General features: G+C 42.5%; 1 protein-coding gene across 8 annotated transcripts in view; it reads left to right on the top strand.

Annotated features, from left to right (window-relative positions):
* Positions 1-13,626, top strand: part of SOCS6 (suppressor of cytokine signaling 6) — a 144,377-nt gene that overhangs the window by 115,660 nt on the left and 15,091 nt on the right. For 4 of the 8 annotated variants that reach the window (XM_086965443.1, XM_086965442.1, XM_086965441.1 and 1 more), the window contains one exon: positions 5,121-5,303. The exons of 2 other annotated variants lie outside the window; for them this stretch is intronic. The gene's annotated coding sequence lies outside the window, so the exon portion shown is untranslated. The remainder of the gene's footprint in view (positions 1-5,120; positions 5,304-13,626) is intronic. 2 more of the 8 variants (XM_086965446.1, XM_086965445.1) reach the window with 1 other exon arrangement.

The following is a 13,626-nucleotide window of genomic DNA, read 5'->3' as shown; positions in this document are numbered from 1 at the left end:
AGAAAATAATCTAAACGCACAAACTTAGAATGCGGGGCAGAAAAAAAAAGTATATCCAGGGCTATTAGGATATAAAGCATTCCATACATCATAAAGACCATGTTCTAGCATTAATTTTCGTAGAACACCATACGTTAACACCTTTCTTCCTATATATCTGTGATCGGATCTAACATTTAAATCGGCAGCAATATTTATATTAAGATCCCCACTTAACACCACGGGCTGTGGCCATTGGGCTAGTTCAACATTAATGGAGCTCAACAGCTCCACATCGTCCAAATTTGGCGCGTAGATATTACATAACTTAAACATACTATGGCCAATCTGTACCTTTCCTATTGCCCACCTGCCCCATTTATCAGCTACCAAATTATTACATATACCTACTCCCCGTTTCATCAATACTGCTACTCCTCTTTTTACCCCAGTTTACCTAGAGCAAACTACCAGTTCCATACCCAAATTCTTCAGGATATCCCTTTTGGGCCATGATACGTGAGTCTCTTGCAAACCTAGTATATCAATTTGCAATATTTGTATGGTTTTTGCCAATACCTCTTGTTTTCTAACATTGTTCAAGCCACATATATTCAACCTACATATTTTTATTTTCTTATCCATCTTTCCCAACCTTGAATACTCCATCCTCCGCTTTCCAAACTAGAAACATTTCTAGATAAACATAACTTTTTTTTTGCCTTTTTGTTCAAAAACTGATTGCTTTCTGGTGCTGACTTTTAACCCTCCCCCCACCACCACTCCACCTCCCCGCCTACTTCCACCCTCAGTCTGCCACCCCCCCACCTTTGTGCCCCCCCCCCTCACATGAGGCCCAGGGACCATCAGTCCCTGCATAATATGGTGTACCGTGTCCATCCGGGAAAAAACTAAATCCTAACTCCATACACCGAACACAATGATCAGTCTACTCTACTAGGCGGGACCAGAATAAAAAAAAGCGTGTAAAAGACACCATTAACATTGCACTCTTAGCATGATACTACATCGTTCCCAGATACTCTTTAGCCTTAATTTCTGAAACAAAAAATTTTGTTTGCCCCTTATACAACACCTTAAGCTTAGCCGGGTTCTGCAGATATACCGCACCCCCTTTGCTCTGAAATTCAGGCATCAATTGTCGAAAGTGCCAACGTTTAGACACAGTAGCTGCACAAAAATCAGGTCTGACAAAGAAACTAAAACCTTTGGCCAAGGCTTTCTTATCTGGGCGCGCTCGAACAGAGATATCTCCCCGTGCCAAGAAGTTATTAAAGTTAACCAAAATGGCACGTGGGAGGACTTCTTCTGCCTGTCGGGGCTCTCTCTTTGTAAAAGGGAACCGATGCGCCCTTTGAATTTCTTTTGCCCAGTCCCATGTTGTTAGTTCGGGAAAAGCCTCCTGTAGCATTTCAACCACGAATTTCCGTGTATCGGGCCCTCTTTATCTTCCGGAACCCCCAAAAAGCGTAGATTATTCCTACGGCTATGATTTTCCAATGCTGCGAGTTTATGGCTATGGTCATCTCTGTGCGCCTTGACGAAATCTAGTCCCGCCTTTTGGGCGCCCATTTCATCTTCCAACACGGAGATTCTGGCCTCCGTTTCTGTTACCCTGTCAGCCGTCTCGGCACAGTTCTTAATTACCCTTCTGACCGCATTTTTCACTTTGCAGCACGTAGCCTGCATTCGTGAATTCTCCGCTTTACTTTCTTCTCGGTGTTTCATCATGGTTTCATATATAGTTGCCAGTGTTATCTCCTGTGAAATAACTCTATCTATATCGTTCACATTTTCGTCCGGAGATTCTATTACACTTTCTACACTCTTCCTATCTTTAGCCTTGGCTATAGAGTCAGTTCCTTTATTGGCTTGAAGTTGCTGTGCTCTCTTCTTGCGCCTCTTGACTGTCGCAGTACTCGGGCTTGGCGAGGTTAAACTTAACCTCAAATCCTCCGGTGAAGGACCACCCTCATTATAGTCCAGCCAGTCGCTGCTTACATTTGTGCGCTCATCCGATGAGGGGTCTGACATTGAGTAGAATTTTTCACCACCCTCATGACCTTTACTTGTTGCCTGCTCGGCCTCATCATTCAAACCGTTTACTGGCTTAATCTCTACTAGCCTACTACCGGCACAGCTTATCTGGATCGGAGACTGAACCTGGGTAGGTGCCGATATTGAGGCTGTTTCCATCAAAACTTCATCTCCCATAATGCTACTCTCGTCGGTGGTTACATTAGTAGTTACAACATCATTGATCGCTTTTTCAGTCATCTGTAAAACTTTTGAGACGTCCGTACCATTAGGTTGATAGTTACAGTATTAACAGAAACCAAAGTCTCTTCCACGGAGTCAGCCAATGTGCCATTTATGACTAATGTACCAATGGGAGATAGTCTTCACAGCATCTTGCATACCAGAATTCTTCACATTTTGACGCTCAAACATTGCTACCAAGTTTTGAGAAGGGACCCGTGATGTAACGTTATTTTTAGACATTGCATTATTTTTTTTCTGCATAGATTTAGATAGACACACCTGAGCGTTCTCCCCTCCAGTCCTGTCCAATACTTCAGGCTTGACTCCTGGTTCAGCAGTCACAGAAACTTTCCCCACTTCCAGTCCTGCAGTGGGCTGATTCCCATTCTTTGCGCTATGGGTTAGAATCTTAGCTTGCAGTTTTGATGACTGGTTTTTCGGTGGCATTTTCTTGCGTGCTGCGGTGCCCCCTTTCCCACGCACCACAAAATGTTGAATCCCCCACACTAAAGCAGGAAGTCGCCACAAAAATTTCCATCTATGGGCGAAAGGACAGCTGAGCTGCATCAATGTGATCAATAGCTCACACCGCGATGGTTTTGTCAAACTTTATCAAGGTAGTCTGAATCCGCTTTAAAAAAAAACAAAAAAAAAACGTTATAGCAAAGTTTAAAAATTTCAATGCATAAAGCTCCTCCAGAAGTCTCTTTTCAACAATTTGTATCTTGTATGCCTTGGTTCCAGCTCGAGTGCAACAGGACCGTTTATCTATATTTCGGCATTCCTACGGTGTTTTCCGCCTCCTTAAACACCATTCTCAAGTCGATTATCATCCATCCGCCGTCACCCAGTTTTACTCCTGCATTCGAACACAGCCAGGTCCGATGTTGCTAAGCTGCCATTTCTCCAGCAGCCGCTTCCTGCATACACACAGGCCAGATCTCGAATGCCGACCACAGGTGTCTCGTGCTCCAACGTACTCCTGCGCTCAGGTGCGGCGTCAGTACTCCAGAGCTCTCAGCCGATACTGCCTTTGCAACACCACCGAACACCGCTCCTCAGAACATGCCTGGCCCACCATTGCCAACGGAAAAGCCCAGCAGAGAGATACAGTCTTCCTTAGCTTTCCAGACGAGTAAATTCAATAGGAGCCGTCGTTTCCACAACACCTCCCAGTTTTTCACAGTAAACAGGAATGACTGCCATATCTTTTCTGACCTACCAACAGCAAGGCAATGGGAGCACTTACACGGGAGCCTGTCTAGTCAGCTAGACCTAATGTTCATTGGGTGAATATGCAGCTTGCTACATTGGTTGAAAGAAAACAGAGTGCCATAAAATACAGTGGTATAATGATGGTCTTGCCCCACGTCATGTGTTTGAATTCCTATTGCTCAAAGTATGGCTTTGGCAACAGACTTTAAGGCTTTGCTGTTGGAAAGATTCCATATAGGATCATAAGGTGTTCGCTCCCATCTTGTATCCAAGCACTGCAGAAACTGGCCTAGTAGGAAAAGCGAAATGACTTGAGGAGCACATGTTACTTGCTCCTCAATTGTTTTTCTTTCCACTCCTTAATTGCTTGTGCCTCGTCCCATTGTTCTTCCAGAATATGCACGTCTGACACAATGCTTCTTGGGAGATGTATACCATAGAGCAGTGCTGATGAGATGGCCTTTGGACACACTATCAGTCTCTGTGATGAGGCAGAGTTTGTGAAATCGCCTGAACACTCAGAGTCCTGGTAACATGTAAGGTACATCCTTAGGTCTCACTGAGCGTAGCTCAACATGAGTTGCACCTACGTGCTATCCAAGCAACAATGGCTTCTTGTCTTACCCACCAAAAGATCTTTATTTTGGCCAAATCTAGAGCTGCATAATCTTACCCATTCTCAACCTTGGCATTTCACCCTGCTAAATGCTTCATATCCTATACATCTAGTGTGCTCATTATTTTATTCATCCATGGGACTTTGTTTTTCATCCATCTCTACTGTACAATGTCTTATTCATTATCAGTGCTCCTTAATTCACCTATCCATAAGGTTTGCTCTGACCTGGATTGCCAAGGCACCACGTCATATCCATCCCAGAGGTCCTTATCTTTTCGGTTAGTGTATTTCTCCCACGCCCAAGGCCTGTTCATTACGCTTACTCACAGGGCTTATGTTAATCCCGAATGGGCCTAGAAACAAAGGTAACTTACATTTGTAAGTTACACATGTAAGTTTACTCTTACACTTTTAAGTAACTTTACTACTCTTGGCTAGTCACCGTTTAGAAGTGTAAAGTTACTCAAACGTATAGACTTCCATTTTTCCCAGGACTCTTCACCCCCCCCACCTAAAAAATAGGAGATGGAGCCCAATTTACGAGTGTGAGTTACTACTGGCAAAAAGCAGCAGTAGTTAGTCCAGCATCACTCGTGGCCTACTGATATCACATAGAAAATAGTGGCGGCAAGGACATAATGTATAACCCCATGGAAAATAATAATACATTGAATGCATTTTTTCTGTGTGTGTGTGTGTGTGGGGTTTGTTAAAAAATGTTTTGATAAAATATTTTAATCACCTTTACAAATCTTACTTTTTAAAGATACAATATTTGAAATTAATTGTATGGATAACTGTATTGCAATTGTTAATGCTTAATAAATTAATATAAACACTTTACTTTAGGTAGGATGTTTTTGATAAATCTTTAACATTTTTTACATTTATTTAATATAAAAATTAAAACATGTATTTAATCATCCTGTTCCATGACTTTTTATTAGTCTGCATTGTAAATTAATATATATCACTCATTAACATTATTTCACAAAAATCTTTTCACTATTTTGTCCCCCCACAGTTTGACAAACTTTCTTGGTTTTCCCTGTACTTTACCAAAGGGAGATCTCCGCCCTGATGGCGTATGAAGGAAAAAGAGTGTTCTGCGAAGTTTCACACGTTTCCTATTACTATGCATGCAAGTTTACTTCCAAGAATGTGAATATTCTGCGCACTTGGAAGACTGCTGGTATAGTACAGAAATGTAAGTTAATTGTATTTGTATAGCTCTTACAACCCATGGCCAGGCGTAGAAGTGATTTGTGACAAGTAGCATTCTACTTCGGAACCTAATATTAGAGCTGGATAAACTGGAGTTCTTTTGAGTGTATGCTTCGAGCGTTTGCAATTTTTTTGCCTGCTTTAGTTCTCTGCAGTATGTACACCTACATAGGTGGTACTTTTCAACCATTGTCCATGTGACTGACATCTTTAGGCCTGAGGTCTGGTTCCCAGCTTTTTCGTGAGACCACATTGGCATGTAAGGGACCCTAGGCACAAACAGATTAAGTGATTGTCAAACATTTAACAAAGTTAAGAGCGGTTCTTAGTAAACCAAACAGATACATACAAGGGAGTAGCCAGAAATGTAAAATGCCCACCACTTTGAACCAAACCACTGACGCTAAGTTGGAGATACTAGTAAGTCCATCCTAGAACAATTGTGTTCATCCTCGTATCCATCTTTCTGTCCATTCTTCCTCATACCTGCCCTCCACCCATCCATTCATCCTTATTGCCATTCTTCAGTCCATCCTTTCACCTTTCCATCTGTTCACTCATTGATCCTTTCACCCAGCTAGCCACCATTTTCATCTGCCCTTGCTTGACTATTCTATCAATCCATTCTTTCACAATCCGTCCATCTAATGCCCATTCTGTTCACACATCAATTCATTCATCCACCCGTTTACTCTTTCACCCATTCTTCCTTTCACCCATCCATACATCCATCTATCCTTCGAAGCGTTCTTGGGTCCTTATGTCCATCCATCCCTTCCATGGATCCTTCCTTAATTTGCTCTTTCATCCTACCACCTCATGACCCCACTGGATGCATAAATAGAAGACCCTTAAAAAAATACCAGTGGGTTGAGTAGAGGTGTTGGAGGCTCGAGAACCCGTGAACTGGATTGTCATTGGATGGCTATCACAGAGTTCAAACAGCAGTACGAATGTCAGCATTTCTTCCTGTGAGTGAAGTTTTCCACGTCGCGATCTCTTGTTGGTTTTATGCACGGCAGCTTTTGTATTACTTCCCCTTGCTTCGCCTTCAAGCAATTAATTACACACTAATCGCTGGAAGGAGAGGCTTTAGTGCCATTGTCGTATTTAAAACAGGCCGTGGTAACCATGGTGATTTACGAAACACCAAATGTCTGGTGAGGATCATCGGACAGGAACTATTTGCGGGCTGGCTGAAAGATCCAGTTAGTCGAGCTAACTATAGACGCGTAATACCTTCCGGGAGGCTGCAGGCCGCAAAAGAATGTGCGAAGGGAGTTATAAATCTGTCCTTGCCCCAATGTTTCCTGGGCATTCCCTTTCTGTCTCTTTAGCAACAAGCACTAGCTGCCTCGCGCACTCTTCCGGGTTTTAGTAATAAAAGACATCCGCTTCTTCCATTTCTCTTTCCATTTTAAGCAGTCGGTGCGAGGGACGCTCTTTTGGCACACAAATACCTTCCTGTGCCAGCACAGTGTGGACTCAGCATATAAACTCTTGTTTACAGCAAAGGCTGTGGAACAGGTACGCGTGTCATAACTCATAATGCAAAAACGCTACTCGATGATCGTCATTTCTGTATAAATACCACTAGAACCTTGAGGACATTAGATGAATAAAAAAAAAATACCTGTCATATATTTTATTTTGTATACTGAGATCCGTTGTCCTCCCCATGTCCTGTGGCTGAAAATGTAAATGGGGACGATGTCATTGATGTGTAATACAGGTTCGCACTAATGTTGAAACTGAACTATAACATATTGTGTAATGGATATAGGTAGTGACCGCAAATACATGCCCTTTCTGTCGCACCTGACTACTTACTTACCTGCACTTGCAGCACCCAGTCGCAGTGCCCTGGTATGAGGTGGGCGGTAAATTGCCTGCGTCTTTACCCTCCTAGGTGATGTTGATAAACCGTGGACTCGTTCCACAGAACACTGTATGGGTGGGGTTAAACTGATGTTGCTTTTGCCTCGATTGTCTGCATTTCTTTAGCATTGTGTGAGCCGCCCTGATTACATTGTTGTATAGAATTCTCTGCTGTCTCGGGTTACGGATACTAGGATATGAAATTGCTGGCGTCCAAATGCTAAACTTATGAAATGTATCTTGATTACGTGCACCTGATCATTGCCAGTTTGTTGATCTTGATTGACTATATCTGCGTGTAGGAGCGCAGGGCAGGGAAAGCACGCAGAATGTTGCTCCCGCCCTCATTAAGATGAGCGATTCGTTTTATGTTTGAGTCTTTTAAGACTTTGAAGGAACCTGGATTTGTTTGTATTTACCTTTTTTTATTCTGTTCATTTTTGTATAGTTTTCATAGTACCTCAGGGCAGCTTTGTTGTACTAAAGTATGGAGGTCGGTTGTGGCACTTGGGCCATAGGACTAAATAGGAAGTAGAGTATAAGGAAAGGAGTTGACCTTGTAGGTACGCTTAATGGACAAGGAAGGTCTTCAGGTCTTCCTGATGTGTTTTTTTTTTCCTAAAATGAAGCTCCATGTGAAGGTGCTAATTGAAAGACCTCCAAAGGACAGTGCTTATTGAATGCAGGGATGATGGCCTGAAAATCGTTGCATTTTGCAAGTTTAAAGATTTACACTATTGGTCGATTGGTGTATAGACATCAGCTTCATGTGGCACTGAGCAGTTTGTGCCTTGTGTACAAAGCGTTGTGTTTGAATTGGACCCTCTGACAAGCAAGGGAGGTAGTTTAGTGCTGACGTGATCTGATACATTATTTTTAGATAAAGGCTCAGGTTCTCAGAGAGGCCTATGTAGTTGAATAGTGCTATTAATTAACAAGGTATTGCGATTTTTTTTCTATACCTTGCTAGCCCCAATGTTCCTGTCCTTGCTCAATTTTGAGTAATCAATAAAGTTTGTGCTACAATGTATTTTCTTTAATCTTTTACATACGTACTGATTTTGATTTGTGTATTTTTTTGTCGATTTACTTGTGGAAGTGGTGTGTTGACCTTCGTTGTGGAGACATATTTGGAACTTTGATCTGCAGTGTAAATCTCTTGTTTCAATATTTAAAAATACATTTCAGTTTTTATTTCTCTTCTCATTCCATGCATTCCAATTTAAGACCTCCCATTGTCAGGAAGCAAACCAGTGTTTGACGAAACATCGTGCTCAAATCAGGGGGGGGGAACTCTGTACTAGCATGCATACCATCATAGTTTGAGGTCTCGTGTTAAAGGATTACTTTCTCGCTATCCCTACTTCCGTCTCTGCTCTTGTTTGGTACTAAATATTAACTTTTTTCTCTGGTTGTAGTTCAGGAGCAGCGCTTTACAGTGATCTTTGGGCTACATATGAACGTAAAAAATATTTTTTATTCATTAAGGTCTTCGTTCTATAGACAAAGTAGGTAAAGATTAACGAAAAGCCCACCTTAAACGCTTCGGAGTAGGAATTTATGGAAGCAGAAAATGCAAGTGTACAAAGAATTCTCTTTTTACTTCATTTACCCACAATTTTTTTTCTAAGCAAGATTGTGAGATTGATTTTACTTTAAGGATTGATAACCATTATGCATCCTCTCCTCTGTCCTTTTGAGTTCTCCTTGTGACATTTTCTTATTTGCCTTTTTTCCAGTGGTGTGTTACTAAAATTATAGTAATGACAGAAGTGACACCACATTTCCTTTTGTTCTTCATGTCCTCTTTGAAAGTTACTGGATCATAGATTCAAATAGGGAGTGATTGCACTTTTTTGAAAATATAAGGCTGTGGAATTGTTAGAAATTGGGTTTCTGGTTGGCAGAAGTATGCACCCTGTCCACGCAGGAACCGCAATCCTAGTCGGGATAATTCAGATACACATCCTAAATTAACCTGTGCTCACCCCCTGATAGCTTGGCACAGAGCAGTCACACTTAATTTAAGAGGCAATGTGTAACGTTTTTGGGCAACACTTAATACACAAGTATAGTACACCTAGTCAGAAAAATAGAGCTTAGTTTATTGAACAAAACAAGACCAAAATGCCAAAAATCCAATATGTAGAAATGGAGTTATGAATTTTTGAAGAATATTTCGAAATCTGGTGCTTAAAAGCATAAAGCGCCAACCAGGACTATCTGGTTGCGCTAGACCGGGTCAAATCCAAAGGTTCAGGCCGACTGCGATTGAGCGCGGGTAGGATACAGGGATCAACCTGGTCCGACTAAAAAAAAAGTACCATGTTTCGTCGTAAACAAAGACTAGGAGCACAGGAGGCAGTACGTCGATCCCTTCAAATGTAGGTGATGTCGTTTTTGATCCATGCAAGTCTGAAATGCATTGACGCTGAATCCCAAGATGGAGGCTGTGCGTTGTCGAGCCATGCAGGTCGAGGATGGATTGGGGACATGTTGGGAAGGCGCCTTGTCTTTGGTCCTTGCAGCAGTGGCAATGCACCCAGGGCAATGCAGCAGTTCTCAACTGCGCAACAATGCCATTCTGGATTTTGGACATTGCTGCATTTTAGACCTACCTCCAAGTCCCAGGACTGGATTGGCACCACTTGGCTGGGCACTACACTCAGATGGCAGAGTCCAGGTGATGAGTTGATTGAAGTCCCTGATGTTCCTGAGACTTTCAAAAGGCGGCAGGCGGACAAGACCTTTAAGTCACTCTTGGTTCTGTAGTAGAGAGACGCAGTTTCAGTCCTTCTTGCTCCCAAGCAAAAGGGCAGCAGGTCAGTACAGCAGAGCAGGAGTCCCGCAGAGTGGCAGCCCTTCAAAGTGGCAGTCCTTTTACAAGCACAGCAGTCCTTTCTAACCGAGAATCCACAGTTCCAGACGTGTACTGAGTTGGTGGTGTCAGGGATCCAGTACCTATACCCAGCTATACCTTGATGTGGTGAATACTTCGAGAGGCCCTTGGAGTGCACAGTCCCTGTCCTTCCTGCCCTGGCTCCAGACTCACTACAGGGGAGTATGCAGCCTGTTGTGTGGGGACAGGCCCCAGCCCCTTCAGGTGTAAGTGTCGGCCCCTTCCTCCAGTCCTGCCGAGGAATGCCCTTCAAGATGTGGATGGCCCGTCAGTCACACCTAAGTTCCCTTTGTGTGTGGCTGTCTGGGATAGCTGTTAACTTGGTGTTGTGCATTACCTCCAAACGTTTTTGCAGTGACTGCTAGAAGGCACCAAATGGATAAGGTAAGAAAATGGCAACTTTCTAACAGGAGCATTTTCAGAATTAGTTTATAATCTAACTCCACCATAATTTAGGATTTTAAATTGTGATTCCAGAGACGCCAAATTTGGGAGTTTTATCTCTTCCCAGTTGTAAATTACACTTGTAAGCTGTAATAAGGTAATCACAATGTCAAAATATGAGAGAGATGAGCCGTTTATTTATTGAGTTTTATATAGTGCTGGCTAGACCCATAGGTATCTGAGCGCTTTACATGAGGATCAGTGAATTACAGGTTACAAGTTACATTTGTTACAAAGCATAATCAAACATAGGATTAAAAAGCAGTGTTAAGGTAAATTCGTCAGAGGAGGGGGAGGAAGGAGACAAAACAGGGAGACTGGGAGAAACTGTGTCCAATGTCCGGCTGGGTAGGTGATGGCCAAGGGGAAGAACCAGGGCCATCTATAGCTGTCTGGCACCTCCACCGGGCGTTGGCCAGGTCTCAGCAGAAAGGCCAGCCATTCCACATACCCTAGTACGCACACTCTTCATCCGAGTGAAAAAGGTCTAAAAAGGAGTGGGCACTCTATTCACACACCCTACTACTCACACCACACCAGTCATTTGAGAGAGGTTTGAAAGGATAGGGCAGTCCTTCCTCACATCCTAATACACACATCTGTCATCTGAGAGAGAGGACTAAAAGGAGAGGCTAGTCCATCGCTGCAAGCTACTATGCACAACCACATTACTGAAAGAGGTCTCATCCGAGAGAGGTGGGAAAGGAGAGCCCAGTCCCTCCCCACACTCTACTATGTACACACATCATGACAGAGACACGTCGCAACAGAGAGGTCAGTCGCTCCACACACCCTACTACGCACACCAGTCATCTGATACTGATCTGAAAGGAGAGGCCAGTCCCTCCCAAAACAATACTATGCACACCCATCACCTGAGGGAAGTCTGAAAGGAGAGCATAGTCCCTTCCCCACACCCTACTAAGCACAACTATCATTATAGAGAGAGATCTCCGCACCCTACTACAGACACTCATCACCTGAGGGATTAATTACATCACAAAAAAGATTTCTGGTGACCTGTCTAGATAAGAGTTACATATTCAATAGAAATTGTGTATTTGCTCAATTATTGTATCTGTGTAATACACACATTTTGCAAACTGTGAACCATATCCTGTTTTGTTATAATAAAAAAAAAGGTTTTACTAAAATATCAGAACACAACGTATATTATAAAGTCATTCTACCATGCACACTTTTTTTTAATTTTTCTGAAATTAATTGAGAACTCAAAGTTTAGTAACATTACAGTTGGGTGTAATAAAAATTTCGGTCTTCCTTCTAAAATAAAAAAACCTTAGAAATTCACTGAAAACCCACCCAAAAGGTCAAAATAATGTTATACTTGGGTGAATTTCTCAGTGATAACAATAAAGTTTTTCAGCAAAAAAGAAAAAAGAAATTCACCAGTTATAGTTGGCAGCATTAACTAGAACTTGCACCCCCATTTACGGTTTATGACACCACTCATGACATGTTCCATGAAATTATCTATGACATCACTGATATCTCAAATGACACTGACATCACTGAGGACCTCATCCAAGATTCGTTTTGCTGCATGTGGCTGTATAAATTGCTTTGGCTTTACTTGCAGTATAGTTAACATTAACAACCAACCACAGATATATGGAAAACATTCATTGAATACAGTGCAGCTGTTCAGGGCCTACCTTAGAGGTAATTTATATGTAATACAAGCATTTACAATGCAATGGTCTCTGCATCATTAAAGGTAGAGCTATTGGCATTGCTCATGACATTTCTTTTTTTTTTTCTTTAAATCATAAATAAATGGCACTGTCATTTACATTGCCAATACACAGCACTCTGCACTCAAAAGCACACAGCACTCTGCACTCAAAAGCACACAGCACTCAAAAGCACACAGCACTCAAAAGCACACAGCACTCTGCACTCAAAAGCACACAGCACTCTGCACTCAAAAGCAAACAGCACTCTGCACTCAAAAGCACACAGCACTCTGCACTCAAAAGCACACAGCACTCTGCACTCAAAAGCACACAGCACTCACTACTCTGCACTCACTACTCTGCACTCACTACTCTGCACTCACTACTCTGCACTCACTACTCTGCACTCACTACTCTGCACTCACTACTCTGCACTCACTACTCTGCACACTGCACTCACTACTCTGCACTCACTACTCTGCACACTGCACTCACTACTCACACACAGACCCACAGTCAAATGAGCCACCCATGTTTTTAGCAGAATTTAACACTGTGAGCACGAGCAACACTACTATAACATCTGGCAAGCGAATAACACACCAGCCTAAACGTTTTATTTTTCATGATCAAGCACAAAAGACGTGATCGCATCTGCAGTAAGTTTTTTTAGGTTTAAAGCCAAAAAAATCCTTACTCTTGAACCTTGAACTGTTTACTCACAATTAAAGTAATGGTTCTGTGCAAATACTCTTTAAAATAGTACATATGTAATTGTGCCATTGACAATCATTCTTGTAATCACATATGTAGCGTGTGTATGCTTTTTCATAACTACTGCCATGCCTCTCACACACTGAGTGAGGGTGTCTTCCTGCACTAGAGCCTGTCAATAGCGACTCTTACTTTTCTCTACCTGAAAGAAGAGTACAGGTGGATGAGGAACTTGCCGGACGCTTTAATATGCCACCTCTCACGATAGACGGCCCCATGGCTCCGGCCTATGCAGGCCGAGACCTAATTCAGGAATTCATAACTTCTGAAAGTTTCAGCTTAATGTATCCTTTGCTTAATAGGGGCCTTGGTACAGACTCATCCTCAAGCGTTGAGCTAACTGGGCAAGTGACTAACCAATGGCGCAGGCTTCAGAGAGTAGAGATCTGTTCTATAGTGTGCGGTGCATGGGTCGGTCATTTATTGGGAGTCAGACATGATTCACATAAAGAACAAAGATGGCAGCACACAGAAGTGGTTTTCCCCTGTAAGCGTGGCCTAACTTTCAGCATAATTTCAGACGTAATCACACTGCGTATCCCGCTCAACTCTGTCGTAGGCCCGCAGCAAGTAAAATAACCATTTGGGAATAAATTAAAAAGGACGTGGTTTAA

The sequence above is a fragment of the Lissotriton vulgaris genome, chromosome 4_1 (assembly GCF_964263255.1).
Source record: "Lissotriton vulgaris chromosome 4_1, aLisVul1.2, whole genome shotgun sequence".
Taxonomy (NCBI): Eukaryota; Metazoa; Chordata; class Amphibia; order Caudata; family Salamandridae; genus Lissotriton; species Lissotriton vulgaris.
This window is presented reverse-complemented; position numbering and strand designations above follow the sequence as displayed.